General features: G+C 38.7%; 1 pseudogene; it reads right to left on the bottom strand.

The window, feature by feature from the left end:
- Window positions 1-9,604: 9,604 nt before the first annotated feature.
- Window positions 9,605-11,116, bottom strand: LOC110202215 (protein PALS2 pseudogene; annotated as a pseudogene).
- Between the last annotated feature and the right edge of the window lie 2,019 nt (window positions 11,117-13,135).

Below are 13,135 nucleotides of genomic sequence, written 5' to 3'. Positions count from 1 at the left end.
ATTATCTTTCCTGCAAACCCCTTCCAGACTTCTCTATTACTGTCTAGGGCATCATTATCCTCCCAGTCACTCAAGCTCCCAACCTGGGTGCCATCCTGGATTCCTCACTATCCTTTCCACCCCATATCCAATCTGTTGCTGAGACCTATTGATATTACCTTGACAATATCTCTCAAATATTCTCCTTTCTCTTTTGATGCTGCCACCACTCTGGTGCAGGCCCTTACCACTTCATGCCTGAATTGCAATAATCTGCTCATTGGTCTCTCTGTTTCAAGTCTCTTCCCACTTTAGTCCATCCTCCACTCAGTTAATAAAGTGATCTTTCTAAAGACCATGTCTGCTCTTGTAACCCCTCTACTCAATCAATTCTAGTGGCTCCCTATTACCTTCTTTCTTTGGCTTTTAAGGTCCTTATAATTTGGACCCCTTCTACCAGTCTTCTTACACCTTATTCCCTTTTGTAATGCAGTGATACTGGTGGTATCTTTAGTGGGAAATTAGGAAGAAGAGAGGATTTGGGGGAAGGATGGAAAGATAATGATTTTAGTTTTGAACATTTTGAATTTAAGATGGTTATCCAGTTTGAAATGTTCAATAGGAAGTTGAAGATGGGAAACCAGCAGTCAGCAGAGAGGTTAGGCCTGGATAAGTAAATTTGAAGCTCATCTTCAAGAGATGATAATTGAACCCATGACAGCTAATGAGATCACCCCATGGAACTGTATAGAAGGAGAAGAGAAGAGAGTCTAGGGCCCTTTGGAACCCCTACAGTTATTGGGTGTAACATTGACGAAAATGCAGCAAAGGAGACTGAGAAGATGTCAGATAGGTATGAGGAGAACCAAGAGAGAGTGTTGTCCCAAAAAGCTGGACAGAAGAGAGTATCAAGAAGATAGTGATCAACCATGTCAAAGGCGTAGAGAAGTCAAAGAGAATGAAGAATTAAAGAAGCCCATTTTGAAAGGAAGACTTGACAATAAGGAGATCTTTGAGCTTCTAAGAGTCCAAAGCTTAGTTGAATGATGAGGTGAGGAGCCAGACTGCAGAGAATTAAGACAAGAATTGAGAGGAGTTTAGATGCCTTTCCAAAGTTGTTTAGCTAGGAATGGGAGAGGAGCTATAGTGTGAAAGTTAGCAGGGATGGTCAGATCAAGTGACAGTTATTTAAAGATGGGGAAACATGGGCATACTTGCAGGAAACAAGAAAGCTGCCTGTGGATGGCGAGAGATAGATAATTGGTCAAGGAGGAATGTTTAGGATTTTGCCTTGGCAAAGAGAAGGACCACCCCTTCGTATGAGATAGGGGTAAAGGAGAAAAGAGTTGGGGACCATAACTGGGTGAGGTGGGGAGGAAAGGAAAATAGGGAGTTCTCAGCTAATGACTTCATTTTTTTTTTAGAAGTTTAAATCTTTGATAGCACAATGCTTGGGCTGTCTTTTCATTAATTAACTAATTACTTTGGACAATTTGTACCCTGTTATATTGTGCAATTTCAGTCCCTGAAAACCTAAGGCAATAATTTTAAGTATATCCATTTTGAACTCAGGAGGTAAGTCTTCCTGACTCCAGGCCTGGCTTTCTATCCACTGTACCACTTAGCACCCAAAGAGAGCATTATGGAATGTAAATTGGATTATTTTGATTACATTAAATTAAAAAGGTTTTGCACAAACAAAACCAATGCAGCCAAGATTAGAAGTAAAACAGAAGACTGGGTAAAATGTTTACAGTAAGTTTCCCTGATAAAGGCCTCATTTCTCAAATATATAAAGAGAACTGAGTCAAACATACAGAAATATGAATCATTCCTCTATTGACAAATGATTAAAGGATATGAAGAGGCAGTTTTCAGATGAAGAAATAAAAGTTATCTATAGTGATATAAAAATGCTCTAAATTACTTTTGATTAGAGAAATGAAAATTAAACCAACTCGGAGGTATCACCTTATACCTATCAGATTGGCTAATATGACAGAAAAGGAAAATGATAAATGTTGGAGGGGATGTGGGAAACTTGGGACACTAATGCACTGTTGGTGAAGTTGTGAACTGATCCAACCATTTTGGAGAGCAATTTGGAACTATGCCTAAAGGGCTATAAAATCATGCATACCCTTTGACCCAGCAATAGCACAACTAAATCTGTATCCCAAAGGGACAAAAAGAAAAAAAGGAAAAAAAAGAATCTGTATGTACAGAAATATTTATAGCAGCTCTTTCTGTGATTGCAAAGAATTGGAAATTAAGGAGATGCCCATGAATTGGGGAATGGCTGAACAAGTTGTGGTATATGAATGTAATGGAATACAACAGTATTTGTGGAATGCAATATGGAATACAATAGTAATTGTGCTATAAGAAACGACAAGCAGGATACTTTCAGAAAAACCTGGAAAGACTTATATGAACTGATGCAAAGTGAAGCGAGTAGAACCAGAAGAACATTGTATACAGTAATAGCAATATTGTATAATATTGTGTGTGTGTGTATATGCATACACACTATATATACGCATATACAATACAATATTATACAATATTCTGATATTAGCTATTCAGTGATCCAACACGATTCTGAAGGACTTGTGAAAACTTCTATTCACCTCTAGGGAAAGATGGAGTCTGGATGCTATCAAAGCATGCTTTTTAAAAGTATTTTAATTTTTATTCTTTTGTCCATATTTTGCAACATGGCTAATATGGAAATATGTTTTGTATGAATGCACATATAATCTATCTCAAATTGCTTGCCTTTTTTTGTTTGTTTTTTTTTGTTTGTTTTGTTTTAGGCAGTTGGGGTTAAGTGACTTGCCCAGGGTCACACAGCTAGTAAGTGTCAAGAGTCCTCCTGACTTCAGGGCCAGTGCTCTATCCACTGCACCACCTAGCTGCCCCTAAATTGCTTGCCTTTTCATGAAGGTTGTGGTAAAGGAGAGAGAATTTGGAACTAAAAATTAAAAAAAAAAAAGAATTTTAAGAATTACATGTAAATTGGAAAAAATAAAGTAAAAATAACAATAAAAAACCTATAGGTTTCACTCACCAATACCTCAAAATGGAAAATTAAGAGCATCTTTAAATATCAGAGGAATTTACAGATGTAAGATATAACTGCTTACCATATCACAATTAAAAGCTTTCTAAATTATTTTTCCTTATCAGTGAACTTTTCACTAGTGAAAATAAATACTTTGCCATGAGTTTCCTGAATCACAAGGTACTCTTTCACTATCTTTTTCCCTCTTTCATGCTCTCTCTCTCCCTCCTCTTTCTCTGACCACCCCACTTGTGCTCCCTCTGGGTGCATCCCTCTTGCTCAGACAAAGCGTACTATGTTACAAGTGAACAGTTGTTATGGAAAAATAAGAATTCTGAGACTCATCCAGACAACAATTTATTTAGCAAGGCATGTGAGTGCAAAATAGATCAAGTCCAAGGCTCTCAGTCAGGACAAGGACCCTGAACCTTGGTTTCTACACAGTTAATATACAGTTAAAGGGAGTGAAAAAAATCAGAATATAGTGATTGAGACACCTGGTTTCTTATTAGTGGAGGAGATAGAAAGGCAAAAGGTGAGGGGAAAAGTCGTCTTGTGACTTTTCCATCTTGTGGCTTTTCCAAAATCGGGTGACTTACAAGAAGTTGGAACTTAACTTCCCAAAATGGTGGATAAGGGCAAAATGGAGTTACTCATGCTATTTCAATACAAAACTCCCCCCTTTCATCCTGGGGTTCTTAACCCCTAGGATCACTCATTTAAATGATTCATCTATTAGGGACTTCTGAGCATAATGGTAGTCTTCCTTAAGGGGCATAAAATGGATAGGGTGACCAGATATTCTGGTCACCAAAGACAGGCAACAAATTATGCACACTTGAAGAATCACAAAGAGTAGTACATGCAGAGTCATAATCTCATATATCCCCTAAGGAGACAAACCTTGTTAAATAGATTCTATAGGTAAACTAAGTAAGGCTACAGATCAAACTACTTAGAGTACTCACTATGGACTAATTTGAGAGAAGAGATTTATGTCATCAATGTAACCAAGAAAACTCAGTGAACATGAATACTATGAAACAAAAAGCTGAAGTAATATAATCATGATCTTCAATATTGAATAACATCAAGTCCCCTTGTAACCTGGTAACCCACTCCCAATGTTCATTTAATCAGCATATTTCATCTTGAGTCCCAGATGTTCCAGGTAGTCATCGGGTCCCCAAAAACATCTCCCCTTGGACATTCTGGAATAGGTCTCATCAGAGCAGCTGTGAAGGGGGCTCCTCCTACTAGCTCTGGTTCCAAGTCACTTGTAGAGATTCCTAGGTAATTCTACAAAAACCTGCCAGTAACAAGACTTAATACAATTTAGTACAGTCTCCTCAATTTGGTTTTCCAATAACTAATCCATGTGGTGAAAACCATCTCAAGCCTTATGGTTCTGATCCTATTAACAACTGAGCTTGGGGAAGCTAGGTGGCACAGTAGATAGAGCTCTAGCCTTGGAGTCAGGAGGACCTGAGTTCAAATGTGACCTCAGACACTTGACAATTACTAGCTGTGTGACCTTATTAACCCCGGATGCCTCACCAATAGGCAAAAAACAAAAACAAAAAACCCCACAAAAACTGAGCTATAAAAAGAACATCAAATAAGAAACCCATAGTTCACCTGAAACTTCAGAGAATTTCAGTTTTTACATGCTGTTCCCATCTTTACCTAAACCTGATATTGGCACTGCCATCAATAGGCTGAAGGAAGAATCTTTAAAAAAGAACCATGAGAGCCTGACTTGGAAAACAAGTCCTTCTGTCTCTTAGTATTATCAGATACGCTTCAAAATATGAAAATTATTCCACTTCTTTTACAATTATCAATGCAATTTTATGTGTAAAATCCCTAATCCAATTTTGAGACCTTATTATTAAAACACTCAAGGCTTGTATATCCCATTAGAAACATTGGGAATACACACACACACACACACACACACACACACATATATATGTATATGTATATATATATACATATACATATATATGTATATATCCTAGTTCTTAAAGGAAACAGTATGATCCTCTTGCTTTCTCAAATTTTACTACCTAATTTAATTAGAAAACTTTTACATTACATCTTCGTCTTATTCCCTGATCTTGAGAATATTATCTCCATATCATCCTGAAAGAATGAGGTATTTCAAAGACCTAATCTTATACATGAACTATTAGCTGTTTAGAATACGGTGTTGACTACAAATTCAGATTAAAATAATAAGATTGTCCTCACTTGCATCCTATTATAGTAATTCAGATGTTTCAGCATTAATCTAGTAATTAATAGATTTACTATTGTTCTCACAAAACTTCCACTGTTCACCTGCCCTGATTATAGATATTTGCAATGAAAGGAAAAGGAGGGAAATGGTTATGATGATATCAAGAATGTCCACTCAAGGGCACAGACAGACTTAAGAGGGGAAAAAAACTACCTTAGCTCTGATTCCAGGTATGGGTCATATTTGACAGGCAATCATATAACAAAGTTCCACGTTATTTATAAGGTGTCAAAAGCCAAGCTCAGAATTAACAAGGTGGGAAAATTTCCTGTTCAGAAAGAAAATAGCACAACGGGGAAGCTGAGTTAAGAGGACCATACCTTTCCCTAGGCAAGGTCATCCCCTCAACTTTCTGAGACACAGACATCAACTTGTAGCAGTTCTCAGAGTCCTCTCCCTTTGGGCAGCATATGACATTCCCCATAAATGGTAGAGTATTGGATTAATAACACAGTCCAGACAATCATACCTGAAATCAAAACTCAGAATAATATTAAATTACAGTCCCAAGAGATTTTACCTCAAATAGCAAAATTTCACTAATCACAGCTTAGGGCTAAGTTATTATTATTTTCCCCATGTTGTTTGTGACAACAGTTAACAATGAGCAAATATAAGGTATTTCATTTATCTTTCACTTATAAATAAAGAATAATCACATCCTGGAGTTTCACATATACAGTGAATACATGATAGTTGACTCAGAACCCCCAGAAAGTACTGAGGGTAAGTCTCCAGACTAAGAGATCCATATTGCCTAAGGCAAAATGAAATATTTGAACCTAAGATCTATTGTTATTCAGTTGGTTCAAAGATGTAGCTTCAATACATATTATTTATTAACAGATACAATTTCATAATTTTCACAAGTGATGGTCAAATAATCTCAAATAAAGCTCATTCTTTACTATATTATCCACTTTAAAGCAAATATATTTAATGGGATATTAGATATTTAACAGATTTCAAACATTTTTCTACTTTCTTTTAACAGTTCAATTCATAACCTAACAGCATCCAGAGTAAAGAAGAAGGTGCTTTTCTAATAGCATTTCTGATACAATGGTTTCCCAAATTTCACAATATAAGAAAAAACTTAGGAACACAAAATAATACACAATATTATGTATTTAAAACACGAAACAAAACTTGTGAGTCATATGATCTCAATTCAGTCAAATGTATTTCCAAATTATCTTACATAGAAAATCATCCATTTGATCACTTTTGGTATTCTATGTTGATTGCATTCAAGACAGTATAGAGTACTTACATTTACTAACAGTTACATAGTGATTATTTACAATCATGTGATTCTCACCATCACCTGGGGATTTTATAGATTAGGGAACTGAAGCAAACAGAGGTGAAGGTCTTGACAAAGGTCACACAGCTAATAAATTTCTGAGATTTGAACTCAGGTTTTCCTGATCCATGTATTTCCCGAGCACCATATTTTGCATTAAGTTCTGATTTACCACAATTATCCTGATAGGAGAACACATCTCACTGTAAATGAGACCATAGTATGATTTAGTTTCAGGACAAATTTCAACCAAATTAAATCTGAATGTGTAAATTACAAATGGTATCATTCAGAATATCAATTTTCCCAAGGGCTATTAGCAGCCAGCACCTTAAATTTGAGGAGCCACAGCTTTCAGTTAGCCCATTTTCAAAGAATCATGGTGCACTTTCATCTTCCAATACACTTTTTTTGGTTCCTTTAAAATCACCCTATGAGCCCTGTCAATTTCTTTTGTGTTCTTAGCCTAACCCCACTCAGATACTTTAAGAGGGTGCAAAAAGTACACATATCACCTTTCCGAGACTTTTCAGTTTTAACCCCAGGAGCCAAGGCAAAGGATAGGGAGTAGCTCCATGTGGCTTAGCTCAATGGAATCAAACTCTTCTCAAACCTCTTTTAAACTCCAAACCCTCAAACTTCAAAACTTTGAAACCCTCCATTCACACTGTTAGTGCAAACAGACTTCAGTTTTCTTTAGCTTTTCTACCTGTTCTCCTCTCATCTCTACTTGTTTAAACTCTCTCTTCCTTCCTCTTTATATCCCTCCTGTAGACTTTGATTAAAGCCTACCAACTTTGAAACTAAACCTTTCATTTTACACTCTGATTCCTTACTCCTCTTTATCTTCATTACTTTCTTAAGACTATCTCATCTTATTTCTCAATCATATTCTAGTCTAACATTTCACTGCATAGTCTATTTCAATTTAGGTGATGGGGCTGCTGATTTACCTAAACAATTGAATTCTGTTGAATCATTTCACACTAGCTTCAGTTCTGCTTGTTCTAACCTTCCAGGAAGAAGACAGAAGTTGTTTGCACTTAATCTGAATCCTAGCCGCAAACCTCCAAAAATCCACTGAGATATTTTAGCAGTTACAAAAAATCTTTAAACCATAGTTTGGAAATTTACAGTAAAGATATTACATTTCAGTTACAATTTTTTAGTTTCTAATTTGTTTATAATGTCATAAATTTCTACAAACCAGGAAAAATATTTCCTTCCTTATCTTGTCTGTTTTTAGCTCTGTAATATCCAATCTTGCCTGGGTTGTGAAGACAGGGAGAAAGAATCTTGAAGCTTTTCCTCATCTCTCACTGAAAGCCTAATCAAAAGTCAGTGAGAGTAAGTTTCTACTTAACATTGCCAACAGCCGGGAGAGTGGTTGTGAGGCTTCATTAGCCTTTTCCACCTTTCTAAGCTGTCTTTCTGTGCCATCTTACCACAGTTTTTATACTTCCTTCTTCTCTGATTTCACCCTACAAAGTGATTTCTTAAGAGTACCATGGTTGTCTTTTGAAATTTCCCCTTTCATTATGCCTCTGTTGAGGTCCTCATAGAACCCTATGCTTAGTCATCCCCTTCTGAATGGAAAGCTTCCTCTGTTCCCAAGCCAATAAGAACATCCCTAAGGAGGTATCCACTGGCTTACTAGAGCTAGCACCCATGGTACCCTCCTCCTCAGGGACTACTCACCTTTAAAAAGGTAGCCCTCTAGATGTGGTTTGGGGGATGTGGAGGTCAGAGGATGGGGTCTCCTTCACCAAAAAACTTCCTCAGTAAAAATCTTACTGGAGCGCTGGAGGGTTTTACCTCTAGGAAGGTCCAGTTGTCACAATGGAGACTCAAAATGTCCTCCTGGCTGGCTCACCATAAACTGTTACAGAGAAATAAGACCCATCCAGACAATGATTTATTTAGTAAGGCCCATGAGTGCAAAACAGGTCAGGCCCAAGGCTCTCAGTCAGCACAAGGTCCTCGAACCTTGGTTTCTACACAGTTAATATACAGTTAAAGAGCATGAAAATATAGAATTTAGACACCTGGTTTCTTATTGGTAAAGGGGATAGGGAGACATTGAGCTGGAGAGGGGGTAGTCTTGTGACTTTCCCGTAGTCAGGTAACTTACAAGAAGTTGAAACTTCACTTCAAAAAATGGTGGGTAAGGGCAAAATGGAGTTACTAATGATATTTCAGTATAACACACTGCAATGAATGTCTGAAAAATGTTGGCTTGCAAGAATGGCCTTATAGCAGAGTGCAAGATCTTGCATTGCATTTTCCCCTAAACAATCAAGAGGAAGGAGATCTACAGTATATGTGAAATACAATGGACAACCATGTCGACCTCTAGTAGTGCAGAAAGCAGACACTGGATAAAATGATGTTGGTAAAGTAGTAAAGTCGTTGGTAAAGTAAAGTTGGTTATGTCACTGATTATTAACATTCTACTTGCATAAAAAATTAAATTAGGATGATAGCTCAGTAATTCATATTTTCCCTTAATAAAAGTAAATGACAACAGAACTATGATGAGGGTTTTACAAAAACTGCTTCATGTATCCATTATCACAGTGAAAATGTGCGACCAAAATGCATTGTTAAAGCAAATGATTGAAAAACTTGGATAAAAAAGGCAAAAATGCTAAATGAAAAACATTCAAAATGCTTAGATGCATTTCTTTCTGTGATATAACTAGAAAGATTATCTGTAAACAGAAAAATTAAGACAAATGACATATTTAAATCTGTTTACCCTTCAATATTTTCTGTAAAAGTTCAGTTGTGTGCTGATATTTCAGGCTACAGAGTGAAAATGCCTCGACTGAACAGGTGCCATCTAGCTCTGTACACAGTTTTTTAGGCAAATGTATATTTTTAAAGTTTCAGTTATCCTTTTGTCTAATTATTCATGAATGGCTTGTTAGCACAGCCAACTGATGGGGACCCACTATGGCTCTGCTTTCAGTCTCTTGATGGCAGACTGCAGTTTCTCAAAGGCCTTGTCCAGGTTATCATTTATAATAATCAAATCAAAATAGTGGTTGTAGGCTCTCTGGATGTGGGCACTTTCACTGACTGTTTTTTTCAGATTTGTATCCATTGGGAGGTTGGTGGTGATACCAGTATCCACCATGGCCTTGTGCATAGCACGCAGTGTCTCTAATTTGGGAGCAGCAATAAATATGACATAGGGCATAAACTCAGATGTCCTTAATACTTTCAGAGCTTTTGGGTTCACGTCCAGGGTGCACATCCTCCCCGTCTGGGTTACCTCCAAGATGGAGTCTATCCTGGTACCATAGAGGTTTCCTTGGTATTCACCATGCTCTAAGTATCTTCCAGCTTTAATATCTGCCTCCATCTCAGCTCGTGACACAAATTTGTAAGCCTGGCCATCTTTTTCATCTTCCCTTGCTTTCTGTGAGGTACATGGTGTTGTGGTCCCAAACCTAGTGGGATTTAATTCTATGACTCTGTTCTTCAAGCTTCTTCGGCCAACACCCTGGGCCCCTATCAATACTAATGTTTGTCTCTGAAAGGGAGGCATTTTTGCTACTTCTTCATATATCTGGATTTCATGTTGGTCAAATTCTGCATTTTGGCTTGTGAGATACATTATCTTTTTCTTTTTTTGGCTGCTTATAGTTCCACAAAAAGGCCCTGGGTTTTTCCAGTCTCTTCTAACAAAAGCCTTCCTCTTCTCTTCCAGAGACTGGCTGGGGACAAGGCCAACACTTCCTTCCTCTTTCACGTGCTTAGCCTGCCACCAGTTTGGATCTTGGAAGTTGACAATCTGAAGAATTTCTCCTTTTGAAAACTTCAATCCTGCCTCTTTGCAGGGAATCAGGTTGTCATTGTAGGGATCGTAATCAAAATGGCACTTTAGAAACGCCTGTGGAGGGGTGATGGTGTGCCTGTAGCTGGGCAGAATTTTCAGTGTGACGCTGCCACTGATGCTCTTCAGGATCTCCTGTAACTCCTTGAGGTTGCTCCCAATCTCATGGCCATTGAGCTCCTTAATGATGTCCCCCACATGAAGAAGACCCTGCTGATCTATCATTCCTCCATGAAGGATTTGGGCAATTAACAAGGCATTATTCTCAACCTTCAATGTCATACCTAAGGGCTCTCCTGCTCTCTTGCGGATACTGAGTATAGGAATGGCATCTACTGGCAGCAGCTGGCTGTTCACAGAGGAATGATTAATTTCTGGGCTAGATGAAGGTGAGCCATAACACTTGGATGCCAAGATATCACAGGCCTCTAAAAGTGACTGAAAGTGAGGCTCCTTGAGAATGCTGACCAGCTCTGCAACTTTTTCATCTACATTTATTAAAAGACTGATGTCTTCAAGAATTTCATTCAATAGTGTCAAGTTATTCTCACTGACAGCTTCAAGTTTAGGATCTTCTAGTCTCTCACCAGTCTTAGCGAGGGATTTCACAATCAGATCCTCCATGATACCCTTGAGGAAGATGAGGCGTACTTCTGCCCCAGCAGACAAAAACTTGGCGACGTTGTCTAACACCTGCGGCAGCTTAATGGAGAATGCACTGGAGTGAGGAATACTTGAGACAGGGAGACCAAGGCAATAGTACAGGCACTGAGTGGCAAGGACCTAAATTAGGCTGGTGGTGGCTCACACCCCGTGCCCCTGGTTGCTGCTGCCACAGCCGATGACCTCCATGGACCAAGTCCCGAGCTGGACTGGAGGCAGGCAAGGTGCTGCGGCTGTGCTTCCCTAGGCTTGGCTTGTTTCGAGTGTCCCTTTCCACCCTTCAGTTTTGTTTTCTTCCCAACAAAATCTGAGGCAAGATTCTCAGTTAAGGCAGTATCAGGAGGAGGAAACTTGTGAGATTTGAGAAGGGATGAAAAGGTTTGGAGTATCAGCTGTGGTGAGTGGGAGGGTAAATCCATCAGGGAGGGTTAAAAGCATTGCCACGCACCGAGGTCTCAGTTGAGGTTATGTAACATAAAAAGGGAGTGGGCCTAGGCAGCGTGGGTTTCAGAATTTATTAAGTTCTAACCTACAATTGTGTCATCCATACTCTACCAGTATTAGGAGCTTGCTAATCTCAGACCAGGAGGGAAATGATAAGACTTTGCCCTACATCAGGCAGTTTTGGACACATTGAAAGTCTGAAGGTTCCTGGGGAGTCATTGAGATCTTTGAATAACGCAGCATCTTCATGCCTTGTCAACAGGCCAGTATTAAGGACATATGAGTTTATGCCCTATGTCATATTTATTGCTGTTCCCAAATTAGAGACACTGCGTGCTATGCACAAGGCCATGGTGGATGCTGGTATCACCACCAACCTCCCAATGGATACAAATCTGAAAAAAACAGTCAGTGAGATTGGGAACAACCTCAAGGAGTTACAGGAGATCCTGAAGAGCATCAGTAGCGTCACACTGAAAATTCTGCCCAGCTACAGGCACACCATCACCCCTCCAAAGGCGTTTCTAAAGTGCCATTTTGATTATGATCCCTACAATGAATGTAATCATAATAATAATGCTCTGTGTTTAAACATCTACAATATATGCCGCAATGGACACCAAGAGGTATAGAAGAAAAAGGGCTCATTGTCCAAAGTGCTCCCTGGCCTGACCTGAAAGTACTCTTGCCAGCCCCCCATCCAAGTTGCTGGCACAATCTTTAAACCAGCAAGGGGTGTGAGTATGTTGCACATACAAGCTCACCTACACCATGAGGAAGCATTGAACTTGAGCAAAAAGTGCCTGCATTATGAGAAACAGCTAGTTGCTTTCTTGTACTTACTGGAAGAATGGGCTGAAATGAAAGTCTGTGTTACTTGTTTTTGGAACATTGAATGTTCCTCCAGCAGGTGAGAGACACCTCAGAAGGCATCTGAGCTAAAAGCTGAGGCTAATGCACAACCTATCTTTTCTTCCCATCATTCTAAGTTTACCCTCAGGGTTTACCTATACTTTAAAAAGGTTGGCTGGGAGATATACCTAAATTCAGTGATCATAAGATCAGAGCCACTGAGCTGGAAGAGCCCTTCTCTAAGAAGTTAATGAGTTCAAATTCCTTCCAAGAGGTGAACTAAATGGCTTTGAACTCAGGTCTTCTGTCTCAAAATCTGCCTTTCTTTCTATTACATATGCTTATTTTTTCCTCGCTCCTGCAGTAAGGAATAAAAAGGTATATATTTTCCTCCAAAGTAACCTTATAAAATAATTTGTTTCAGTCATGTCTGACTCTTCATATATGGTCCATGGGGTTTTCTTGGCAAAGATACTAGAGTAGTTTACCATTTCCTTCTCCAGTGGATTAAGGCAAACAGAAGTGAAATGATTTACCCAGGGTCATATAGCTAGTATATGTCTAATGCTAGGTTTGAACTCAGGTCTTCCTGACTCCAGGCTCAGCACTCTATTTACTGAGTTATCTAGATGCCCTAACAAAATCATAGGCATTGCAAATAGATGCCTGAATTCACTCCATGAT

This window comes from Phascolarctos cinereus, unplaced genomic scaffold, assembly GCF_003287225.1.
Source record: "Phascolarctos cinereus isolate Bilbo 61053 unplaced genomic scaffold, phaCin_HiC Scaffold_6;HRSCAF=336, whole genome shotgun sequence".
Taxonomy (NCBI): Eukaryota; Metazoa; Chordata; class Mammalia; order Diprotodontia; family Phascolarctidae; genus Phascolarctos; species Phascolarctos cinereus.
The sequence above is the reverse complement of the archived record's forward strand: the minus strand, read 5'-3'. Positions and strand labels throughout refer to the sequence as shown.